The sequence below is a fragment of the Arachis ipaensis genome, chromosome B5, assembly GCF_059453495.1.
Source record: "Arachis ipaensis isolate K30076 ecotype BB chromosome B5, ASM5945349v1, whole genome shotgun sequence".
Lineage (NCBI taxonomy): Eukaryota > Viridiplantae > Streptophyta > Magnoliopsida > Fabales > Fabaceae > Arachis > Arachis ipaensis.
Genome location: NC_142440.1, coordinates 34538778 through 34548244, shown reverse-complemented (window position 1 = coordinate 34548244; position 9467 = coordinate 34538778). Strand labels below are relative to the sequence as shown.

The following is a 9467-nucleotide window of genomic DNA, read 5'->3' as shown; positions in this document are numbered from 1 at the left end:
AACACGAACAGCGCAATTAAACAGGCCTAAATCCACTAACCACATCCTAGGCTACCTAACAACCTAAAATCCACTACAACATGCATAACTAACTAGCCTAAATATGAACATAAATAGAAAAATATGAATTAACTACAAATGGATAGAAGGGTGGCGTTCGTCAGAACCTGGTAGGCGAATTAAGGAGAGTGGGGCAGAGAGGTGGCTGGGGGATAGTGGCGGTGGTGGCGGCGGTTGCTGTTTGGAGGCAGAGGCTTCGGGAAGGGCAATGGGGGTAGGGGGAGAGAGAGAAGGAAATAAGGGAAGGGGGGCTTGGGTGGCGGATGGGGGCGCGGCAGTGACGGCAGCGCGGTGGGGTGGTGATCGCGGAGGGGGGCAGTGGCGGTGGAGGGAGGAAGGAGAAGGAAGAAGAAAAAAGAAGGGGAAGGAGGAAAGGGGTGGCGTGGCGACAGGGTCTGGGTGGTCGGCGGGGTGGCGGCGGTCAGTGATGGTGGCTGGGTGGTGGTTGGGTGGTTGGAGAAGAAGAGAGGAAGGAGAAGGGTTTGGGGGGAGGGGGGCCGCGAATGGTAGGGTTCGCGTGACTGGGGGGTTATAAATTTGAATCCACGCGATCGCGTGGGGCACACGGTCGTGTGGTTGGGCTGAAATGGTGGTTGACGCGATCGCATGGGACACGCGATCGCAAGGAATGGATTAGGGAGCGAATGACGCGATTGCCTGGGGCATGCGATCACGTCGCTGGAAATTGTGTGAAACGCACGATTCCAGCGTCATTTCAGCGCAACTCTCTGTCTCCTTTTGGGGTGTTGTGCAATCCATGCGACGCGATCGCGTTGCTTACGCTGTCGCGTGGGATTGATGTTGTGCAAGTGACGCGATCGCGTCAGGGACGCGATCGCGTGGGCATTTTGTGCAAAACACACAATGGCCGCACAATTTCAGCCTAACTTTCTGGTCGTTGGATGTTTACACCGACCTCTAGATCACGCGGCCGCGTGAATGATGCGGTCACGTGGGAAGTATTTTTTGCAACTTGACGTGATCGCATGAATGATGCGGTCGCGTCGCACACCCTCTTTTTTTTTGTGCAAAATGCATAATGCAATGCTAATATGAATGTTATGCATGATTCCAGGTTCAATGAAGTAAAATAAAATAAAACTAAAAAATAAACAAAACGGAATAAAATTAAAATTGAAAAAAGGAACGATCATACCATGGTGGGTTGTCTCCCACCTAGCACTTTTAGTTAAAGTCCTTAAGTTGGACATTGGATGAGCTTCCTGTTATGGTGGCTTGTGCTTAAATTCATCCAGAAATCTCCACCAACGCTTGGAATGCCAATAGCCTCCGGGGTCCCAAACTAGGCATATAAAGCTTCTAAGCAGCTTCAAATAGATTCTCAGGCTCCCAGGGTGACGAGTGTCAGAATAGATTCCAGGATCCTAAACTTCGCTTTTAAATCCGCCTTCGTCTTGATCTATATTTTTCCATCCGGGCGGTTTAGAAATTAGATTCTCACCAGAATTACCAAACGTTTTCCAAGATCCATTTGATAGATCATGATACCAATCCGCACACTTCGAGTCGAAGCGTGGAACCTTATTGAACCTTATGCACCATCTCTGAGTACGAGCCATTTCTCTTTTACTCTTAAAGCCGCAGAGAGCTCTAAGCTGGCCATCTGTTTCAAGCAAACCATATTCAAGTGGAAAAATAAAGCTAAATGTTAAGGATTGTACCCACTTGAAGCTTGTATTGGGTGGTAATGGCCTTGGGATAGGTGGTTCCAGTGGTTCTGTGAGTTTTACTCCCTTGTGCTCTTCTGTGAAATTCTTCACTTCTTTGCAAGATTCTTCAAATGTATTCATGTCCTGATCAAAGCCTTCTATGTCTTCCTCGTCACTCAAGTCATAAACGGGAGGTTGGGAAAAATCTACCTCTGTATCATCTTCATACTCGCTTGGGGAAGATTCTTCGATCTCAGAGAATTCACTCGCGGATGCAAGTTCATTACTAGAAGAACTGGACTTGTGACTATCATCATCAAGAGAATTTACTTCTTGGGTCATTCCATCTAATTCTTCATAAGAGACTTGCTTTGGGGGTTGTACACTATTCTCTTTAGCATCAATTGTAACGGCCTTGACAGAATTCTCCATAACTCTGGGTTCCCATGGAAGTTCAGCGTCTCCTAAGTCTTCAACCAACTCTTCTTCTTGTATAATGACAGCTTCATCTGCTTGTTCTAGTATGAAGTCATGCTTTGTCTTGTCCACTGGAGTTTCTAATATCTCCTTCATGCTACGCTTTTCATTAGATTGCCCACATAGGGCTCTGGGAGGCCCTTGAATGTTCGAACGTCTAGAAGATAATTGACTTATTGCTTGCTCCAGTTGATGAAGGGTTGTTTGAAGTTGATCTACTGTTCCCTTGAGGCGAACTTCTGATTCTCGGGGTGATGGATTTGGACGTGGTACATTGGGAAGTGGTGGTGTTTGGGAGTAATTGGATTGGAATCGGGGTAAATGAGGATTATATGGTGGCGAATGGTGAAAAGGAGCTTGTGGGTGTGGTGGTTCAAGGTTGTGTTGAGAGGATGGCCTATAAGCATAAGGTGGGGCTTGTTGGTAACTACGAGGTTGTCCACCATGTCCATTGCCTTGGTATGCATTGTAGAATGGTCTTTGTCCATGATATCTTGGAGGGTGTTGCTGCCAAAAGGGTTGATCAGATCCTCTTGGCTCCATCCATCTTTGATTGCTCTGACCTTGATGCATGTTCCTGTTATAACTTTCATTCCTTTCAACAATATTAGAACCAAACTCAAAGCGAGAGGGGTGAGAATTCATAGTAGCTAATGAAGATAAAAGAAGAAAATAAAAACAAATAAACATGTAAAAGAAAAATATTTACAATAACCAATAATAAGGCACACGATTGCAATTCCCCGGCAACGACGCCATTTTGAAAGAACTGAAGATTGATGGTTTAGAAGTTATAGTAAACTCTCGTTGCAAGTATAGTTTCTAAAACAAGCAATCAACCTTTCTTACAAAAGTTTTGGTTGTCATAAGTAACAAACCCCTTTAAAATTGATAACCGAGTTTTTAAACCTCGGGTCGTCTTCTCAAGGAACTGCAGGGAAGTATGCTCTTATTATTGGTTATGGAGATTGTAAATCGAGGATTTGAAGATAAAGAACAAGTAATTTAAATTGCAATTTAAAATAAGTAAAAGACTGTAATTTAAATAAATAACTGTAAAACACACTTTTGGCAAGGTATGAGAAATTAGAAGTCCTATCCTAGTTATCCTTATCAATGATGATGAAAATTGAATCTTAATTCCACTCAATTAGTCTTTACTTAAAGTAAAGAAAGGTCAAGTGACTAATTAGTTTGATCTTCGAATCCTAGTTAATCCCTAAGGAAAGATTGGGATTATAGAAGTTCAGTTCAATTAGCAAAGATAACAATTATCAATCATGCTTGAGTTTGATAACTCCTGAGTTACTGATTTCTTAACCAAGACCAAAAGGAGAAAAGTAAATCCACTGGAATAAAAATGTCTTCAGATGGGAATAACAATAATGTAAACAAAAGAAAGCAATAATAAACTGAAATACCTCAAATAACATTAATTCAAAGAGTAATCTGTAACATAGAAGAATTCATAAATAAAATTAGGAAAATAATAAAAAGGAATATTGAACCTGATAAAAAGAGATAATCTTGAAAGCGCATAAAATCCTAAATCTAAATCCTAATCCTAAAGAGAGAGGAGAGAATCTCCCTCTCAAAACTGAATCTAAATCATGGAAAACTAACTAATTGGAGACTCTCCTTGAATGGATGCATTCCCCCACATCATAACCTCTGGTCTATGCCTTCTGGACTTGGATTTGGGCCAAAAAGGGCTTCAAAATTCGCTATGAGTGTTTTCTGTAATTTCTGGTGCGTGGCCTCTGTCACGCGTCCGCGTGGGTCACGCGATCGCATCATTCAGAGTTTTCCTTGTCACGTGGTCGCGTCAGTCATGCGGCCGCGTCAATGCCTTTCCGCTTTGGCATGGGCCGCGTCGCCCATGCGATCGCGTGGCTGCCAGTTTCTTCAAAAACTCTGTTTTGTGCTTTCCTTCCATTTTGTATGTTTCCTTTCCATCCTTTAAGTCATTCCTGCCTTAGAAGATCTGAAACTACTCAACACACGAATCACGGCATCGAATGGAAATAAAGGGTAATCAAAATAATTATTTTTAAGCATAGGAAACATGTTTGTCACATACATCACATAATAAGGAAGGGAAAGTAAAACCATGCAATTAATATGAATAAGTGGGTGAAGGATTGAATAAATCACTCAGATTAAGCACAAAATATATCATAAAATATGGGTTTATCAGTGCGTACACACACATCTATATGTATGCACAACTGCCAGTGCGTGACTTCATTAAAAGGTCACGTGGCTCGCAAATTGGAGGCTTTGGAGGCCCAAATCTGATGGCCTAGAGCTCATATGGAGGGGTCAACACTTGAGAAAACATAGCATGTCATTAGTAGTAGTATTAGATAGTTTTAGGAGGCTTTAGGTTTTTGTTTTTTTCTCTTAGTTTTCTCGCAACTTTCCTAGGGTTTGCATTAAGGTTTATCTTGCAAAGTGCTATTTCCATTTTTGATCTTAGATTTTTTCTTGCCTCCATTGTAAGTATCTCTTAATTTCTCTCTAATTACTACACTTGAGCTACACTTTCTTATAGTTAAAGACATTTTATTAATATATACATAGTTTTTCATCTTTGAATTCTAGTTGACGAACTTGATGATTTTTGGTTATATGTTTGTTTGAGTTACTAGTGTTGATTTTGATCATTTGTAGTTCATAGTTTTTACCATTTTCCCAATTTTGCCATGTTTTATAAGTATTCCTACCAAGTGTTTGTGGAAATGTCAATTTTGATTATGGGATAAAATTCCACTCCTTGGCTTGGGAGAAATGAGCATATGGGATACTAGAGTTGTAATGTCTAACATTTAGTGATGATTCGTGGATTGTTGATTGTTCTTGTTTCTACTATTGCTAGCTTTTTACTAAGGTAATTAGTAAGTTAGTTAGGATTTGTGGATTAAGAACAGCTATGCTCACTTGACTTGCTCTTCGATGTTAAGGGTTAATTAAGTGAGACTAATCCATCATAATTATCATAGTTGTGGTTGTAACAAGGAAAGGATTTCCTAACTCATCCCAAGTCAACGGTTCCATTTTTGTTTTGAACTACATTTCCATCATTTTAAAGGATTACTTGTCCATATTAAATAGATAGTTCTTTAATTCCTTTATTAGTTTATTAATTGAAATTTTGATCGTTCTTTTTTTCTTGATTGTTTGCTTCTTTATAGAAAACCGCCTCGATTTTCACAACCAAAATTGTGCATTTGTGGTCATTAGTTCCTAGGGAGAACGACCCTGGATTCTACTCCCGGATTAAATTGGTTTTAAATTGTGACATTCTTTAATTCAAAATTTTATTGAGAGGATACATTGCCGGTTTGGACTATGCTACCAATGGAATCGTTTTGTCTAAATTCTGAATTGGCATAATTCTCTCTACCAAGTTTTTGGCACCGTTGCTGGGGAATCTAGTGCGATGAGTGCTATGATTTTGGTTGTTGTGAATATGTGAATAGTGTGAATACTTGATTTTTGTTTGTCACTTGACACTAATTGGTAATTAACACTTTTATCTAGATAGTTTTGGTAGTTATTTACTATTAGATCATTTTTGTTTACTTCCTTACTCTTGTTTTGCTTTTGATGATTGCATGATTTTATTGATTCCTCAGTTGAATGACACGGTTGCTTCATACCCGAGCTTAGCCCCTTTTAACCCTAAAATAGAAAGAACTTTAACTCATCTTAGGCAAGCTCGGCGTCGGTTAGCATTTGTGCATAGTGAATCGGATTCTCTTGAAGAGCAACCCGATTCACAATCACTTTCTAACCGTGATTCTTATTCTTCATTAAATGAGAGAACCTTGTATTCTTCTGTTGGAAGTGCTGAAATTTCTATAAGTGAATTAGGTGACAACAATATGGCGGTGCCACCTCGAAGAATCAGTCTCAAGGAGGCCTGACGTTAGGATTTTTTCCAGTAAAGAAGTTCATAAAAACAGTCGCGTTGTAGATATAGTCTCTAAACCGACAAAAATCCCTTCGTACAAACGTTTTGGTTGTCACAAGTAACAAACCCCTTTTAAAATTGATAACCGAGTATTTAAACCTCGGGTCGTCTTCTCAAGGAATTGCAGGGAGGTATGTTCTTATTATTGGTTATGAGTTTGTAAATTGGAGAAATTTGGAGTTTGGGCAATGGGCACAGGTATATTTTCAAAGCAATAAAAATAAATAAATAACTGTAAAGCAAACTTTTGGCAAGGTATGAGAAATTGGAAGTCCAGACTTAGTTATTCTTATCAACAACAATGAAAGTTGAATCTCAATTCCACTTAGTCAACCTTTACTAAAGTAAAGGTAAGTCAAGGGACTAATTAGTTTGATCTTTGAATCCTATTTATTTCCTAAGAAAAGGTTGGGATTATTGAAGCTCAGTTCAATTAGCAAAGATAACAGTTATCAATTATGCTGTTGAGTTGGATAACTTCTGAGTTACTGATTTCTTAACCAAAACCAAAAATGTAAAAAGCTAAAATATAAATCACAAATATCTGGAATACCTCAAATAAAATACATTCAAAGTAGTAAAATCTAACATGAAAAATTTCATAAGCCAATTGGAAAAATAAAAATAAAGAACCTGGGATTGAGAGTTACTCCTAAAACTAGGAGAAGTCCTAAATCCTAAAAGAGAGAGAGGAGAGAACCTCTCTCAAAACTAATCTAAATCATGAGAAGTGAATTATGAGAGCCTCTTATGAATGGATACAATCCCTCACTTTATAGCCTCTAATCTGTGTTTTCTGGGCCGCGAACTAGGTCGAAAACAGTCCAGAATTCGCTGGTTTCGAATTTTGCTACGCTGGTTTTTTTCGTCACTGCGATGCGGCCCATAGATCACGCAGTCGCGTTGCCTAGCATTAGGGAAACTATATCATATTATATATCAAATCGAAGCCCCGGACGTTAGCTTTCCAACGCAACTAGAATCGCGTCATTTGGATTTCGGTAGCTAAAGTTATAGCCGTTTGAGTGCGAAGAGGTCAGGCTGGACAGCTTAGCAATTTCTCCAACTTCGTGTATTCCTTCCACTTTTGCATGCTTCCTTTCCATCCTCCAAGCCATTCTTGCCTTATAATATCTGAAAACACTTAACACACATATCAAGGCATCTAATGGTAATAAGAGAGGATTAATAATAAGCAAATATAAGATCAAAGAAGCATGTTTTCAATCAAAACACATAATTAGGAAGGAAATATAAAACCATGCAAATAGTATGAATAAGTGGGTAAAGAGTTAATAAAAACCACTCAATTGAGTACAAGATAAACCATAAAATAGTGGTTTATCAAGGTCGGAGCCCCGGACATCACTTTGCAACCAGTACAAGTTCGATATCCAGATTTAAATAACAACTTTGAGCTTAAGACGGGTATGATCAACTTGCTTTCGAAATATCATGGGTTACTGGGTGAAGACCCCCTCAAGAACTTAAAAGATTTTCAAGTTGTGTGCTCTACTGCAAGAAGGCATGGCTCAGATGAGATGGCCATCATAGTTTTGGCTTTCCATTTCTCTTTGGAGGGAAAGGCGAAAGAGTGGTTTTACACCCAATCTAAGGAGGTGATCACTAATTGGGATTTGTTACGCAAGGAGTTTCTTGAAATGTTTTTCCCACCTCAAAAGATGGATCGTTTAAGGAAAGAAATCTCATGCATCATGCAATAAGATGGAGAAACCCTTTATGAATGTTGGGAAAGGTTCAAGAAGTTCTTGAAATCTTGTCCTCATCACTTCATTGGTGAATTGATGCTCATAAGCTATTTTTGCCAAGGTTTAGTCCCTCAAAACAAGCTCCTCATTGATGCCTCAAGTGGAGGATTTCTCACTAAGAACAAAACCACAGAGGAGGCTTGGAAGGTCATTGCGAATTTAGCGGATTCAACTCAACATCTAAGGACAAGGAATACCCAACCAAAGGCCATAAGTGAAGTCTCACCTTCTGGTGATGCTATCTTGACTAAGACACTTGGTGAAATGATGGTCTTGCTAAGATAAATTACTCAAGGTCAACAAATTTCACAAATGTTGCTAGCTCCACCTCAACCTCCTAGGATTGAGGGGCCCTCTAGATCTTGTGGTATTTGTGCTTGCAATGGTCACTATACCGATGAGTGTCCTCAAATCCAAGAGGACAACACATTGGTGGTGGCAAATTCTCATCTACAAAGGTCGAATTTTAATCAAGGCAATCAAGGGTCTTACCACTATGGTGGAAACCAAGGTCAAGGTTGGAGAGACAACTCAAATCAAAGGTGGAATCAACCTTCTCAAGCTCAACCTTACTCCAACCAACAAGCTTATTATCATCAACCTACTCAAGGCCAACAACCTTATTATCAAACACCCCAAACTCACTACCAATCATATCAACCACAAAATCCACCCATTCACAAACCAATCAACAATTACATTCCCAACCTCAAGCAAGATATCAACCACCACACACTATGCCAACCTTCCCCAAAATAATCAACTTCCCTCTTAAGACCAACCTCATATGAATGATGCACTTCAAAGCTTCATGCAAGAGCAAGAGAATTTCATAAGAAGCAAGAAACATACATGGAAACCATCGCCGAAGCCTTATCCCGTTTGACTCTTCCTCTTTTAACCAATCATAACACCCACCAAGCTTCAACCTCTAGTGACCTACCTTCTCAACCTCAACCAAATCCTAAAGGAAGCATTAATGCTATTACCTTAAGGAGTGGTACCAAATTGGATGAAGTTGATCTTAAGCCTACGAGTGTGAGCAAGGAAACCCACGATGAAGAAATAGAAGAGGATGTGGAGGTTGAAGGAGGTGAGAAGGAGGATGTTGTAAGAAAAGAGGAAGATGTATTGAAGGTCAAGGAACCCAAAAGGAAAAATCCCCTTGAGGAGCCCATATGAATTCCTTTTCCATCGGTAGCTAAAACGGCTAAGAAGCATGAAGACTTTGACCCCAATGTAGTAGAAATCTTTATGTGGAAATTACCGTCCCTTTTTTTCAAGCCATCCAACAAGTTCGAAAATACGCTAAATTTCTAAAGGATGTTTGCACACACAAGGAGAAAATTGATGAGTTAGGTAAGAATCCGGTAAATGACTCTATCTCTTCTCTTATTCTGAAAAAGTGTAGTGATTCCGGTCCTTGCCTAGTAACTTGTGTGATTGGTGGGATGAAGTTCATGGATTATATGTACGATTTGGGAGCTTGTGTGAGCATCATGCCCCTCCATATCT

At 39.8% G+C, this 9467-nt stretch overlaps 1 non-coding gene across 1 annotated transcript; it reads right to left on the bottom strand.

Moving 5' to 3' along the window:
- Positions 1–7871: 7871 nt before the first annotated feature.
- Positions 7872–7980, bottom strand: LOC148563819 (small nucleolar RNA R71). The gene has a single exon (XR_015885620.1). It is a non-coding gene; the product is annotated as a small nucleolar RNA R71 (small nucleolar RNA).
- Between the last annotated feature and the right edge of the window lie 1487 nt (positions 7981–9467).